The following is a 2889-nucleotide window of genomic DNA, read 5'->3' on the forward strand; positions in this document are numbered from 1 at the left end:
GAGACATGGCCGAACCCAATAACAATGGTGGAGGCACAAGGAGGATGCTTGGTGATTATACTACACCTACTTCTAAATTTGATGGAAGAAGCATCTCAATCCCTGCCATTGGAGCAAACAATTTTGAGTTGAAGCCTCAATTAGTTGCTCTAATGCAACAGAACTGCAAGTTTCATGGACTTCCATCAGAAGATCCCTATCAATTTTTAACTGAGTTCTTACAGATCTGTGAGACTGTTAAGACTAATGGAGTAGATCCTGAAGTCTATAGGCTCATGCTTTTCTCTTTTGCTGTAAGAGACAAAGCTAGAACATGGTTGGACTCACAACCTAAAGATAGCCTGGACTCTTGGGATAAGCTGGTCACGGCCTTCTTGGCCAAGTTCTTTCCTCCTCAAAAGCTGAGCAAGCTTAAAGTGGATGTTTAGACCTTCAAACAAAAAAATGGTGAATCCCTCTATGAAGCTTGGAAAAGATACAAGCAGATGACCAAAAAGTGTCCTTCTGACATGCTTTCTGAGTGGATCATTTTGGATATATTCTATTATGGTCTATCTGAGTTCTCTAAGATGTCACTAGACCATTCTACAGGTGGATCCATTCACCTAAAGAAAATGCCTGCAGAAGCTCAAGAACTTATTGACATGGTTGCAAATAACCAATTCATGTACACTTTTGAGAGGAATCCTGTGAGTAATAGGACGCCTCAGAGGAAGGGAGTTCTTGAAATTGATGCTCTGAATGCCATATTGGCTCAGAACAAAGTGTTGACTCAGCAAGTCAACATGATCTCTCAGAGTCTGAATGGATTGCAAAATGCATCCAACAGTACTAAAGAGACATCTTCTGAAGAAGAAGCTTATGATCCTGAGAACCCTGCAATGGCAGAGGTGAATTACATGGGTGAACCCTATGAAAAAACCTATAATCCCTCATGGAGAAATCATCCAAATTTCTCATGGAAGGATCAACAAAAGCCCCAACAAGGCTTTAATAATAGTGGGCAAAACAGGCTTAGGAATAGCAAGCCTTTTCCATCATCTTCTCAGCAACAGACAGAAAATTTTGAGCAGAGCTCCTCTAGCTTTGCAAACATAGTCTCTGATCTATCCAAGGCCACTTTAAGTTTCATGAATGAAACAAGGTCCTCCATTAGAAACTTGGAGGCACAAATGGGTCAGCTGAGTAAGAAAATCACTGAAACTCCTCCTAGTACTCTCCCAAGCAATACAGAAGAGAATCCAAAAAAAGAGTGCAAGGCCATTGATATAATCAAAATGGCCAAATACAAAGAGGAAGGGGAGAACATGAATCCCAATGAGGAAGACTTCATGGGACGTCTCCTAGATAGAAAGGAGTTCCCTATTGAGGACCTAAAGGAATCTGAGGCTCATATAGAGACCATAGAGATTCCATTAAACCTCCTTCTGCCATTCATGAGCTCTGAGAACTATTCTTCCTCTGAAGAGGATGAAGACGTAACTGAAGAGCAAGTTGCTCAATATCTAGGAGCCATCATGAAGCTGAATGCCAAGTTGTTTGGTAATGAGACTTGGGAAGATGAATCTCCCTTGCTCATTAGTGAACTAAATACATGGGTTCAGCAAACCTTACCTCAAAAGAAACAAGATCCTGGTAAATTCTTAATACCCTGTACCATAGGCACCATGACCTTTGAGAAGGTTCTGTGTGACCTGGGGTTAGGTATAAATCTTCTGCCACTCTCTGTAATGGAGAAACTAAGGATTTTTGAGGTGTAAGCTGCCACATTCTTATTAGAGATGGCAGACAAGTCAATAAGACAAGCTTATGGATTGGTAGAGGACGTGTTAGTGAAGGTTAAAGGCCTTTACATCCCTGCTGATTTCATAATCTTAGACACTAGGAAGGATAAGGATGAATGCATTATCCTTGGAAGACCTTTCCTAGCCACAGCAGGAGCTGTGATTGATGTTGACAGAGGAGAACTAGTCCTTCAATTGAATGGGGACTACCTTGTGTTTAAGGCTCAAGGTTATCCTTCTGTAAACATGAAAAAGAGGCACGATAAGCTTCTCTCAATAGAGAGTCAAACAAAGCCCCCACAATCAAAGTCTAAGTTTGGTGTTGGGAGGCCATAACCAAACTCTAAGTTTGGTGTTGAGAAGCCCCCACATTCAAACTCTAGGTTTGGTGTTGGAGAGGCCTTTATCATGCTCTGAACATCTATGAAGCTCCCTGAGAGCTCACTGTCAAGCTATTGACATTAAAGAAGTGCTTATTGGGAGGCAACCTAACTTTTATTTATCTATATTTCTATATTTCTTTTATGTTTTATTAGGTTCATGATCATGTGGAGTCACAAAACAATTGCTAAAATTAAAAATAGAATCAAAAACAGCATACCCTGGAGGAAGAGCCTACTAGCGTTTAAACGCCAGTAAGGAGCATCTGGCTGGCATTTAACGCCAGAATAGAGCATGAATCTGGTGTTGAACGCCAGAAACAAGCAGCAATCTGGCATTTAAACACCAGGATTGCACCCTGAGGAAAGTTGGCATTTAACGCCAGAAACAAGTATCAGCCTGGCGTTAAACGCCAGAAACATGCTACATTTGGGCGTTTAACGCCAGAAACAAGCATCAATCTGGCATTAAACGCCATGATTGCACACAGAGGGCGTTTTACACGCCTAATTGGTGCAGGGATGATAGATTCTTGACACCTCAGGATTTGTGGACCCCACAGGATCACCTCAGGATCTGTGGACCCCATAGGATCCCCACCTACCTCAACTCACCTTCTCCCTTCTTCACACAATCCAAAATACTCTACCTCAATCTCTCTTCCCAATTATCCCTTCACCACTCACATCCATCCACTCTTCCCCATAAACCCCACCTACCTTCA

At 41.9% G+C, this 2889-nt stretch overlaps 1 non-coding gene across 1 annotated transcript; it reads right to left on the minus strand.

The window, feature by feature from the left end:
• Window positions 1-407: 407 nt before the first annotated feature.
• Window positions 408-515, minus strand: LOC112713395 (small nucleolar RNA R71). Its single transcript, XR_003158367.1, has one exon. It is a non-coding gene; the product is annotated as a small nucleolar RNA R71 (small nucleolar RNA).
• Window positions 516-2889: the final 2374 nt, after the last annotated feature.

The sequence above is a fragment of the Arachis hypogaea genome, chromosome 9, assembly GCF_003086295.3.
Source record: "Arachis hypogaea cultivar Tifrunner chromosome 9, arahy.Tifrunner.gnm2.J5K5, whole genome shotgun sequence".
Classification (NCBI taxonomy): Eukaryota; Viridiplantae; Streptophyta; class Magnoliopsida; order Fabales; family Fabaceae; genus Arachis; species Arachis hypogaea.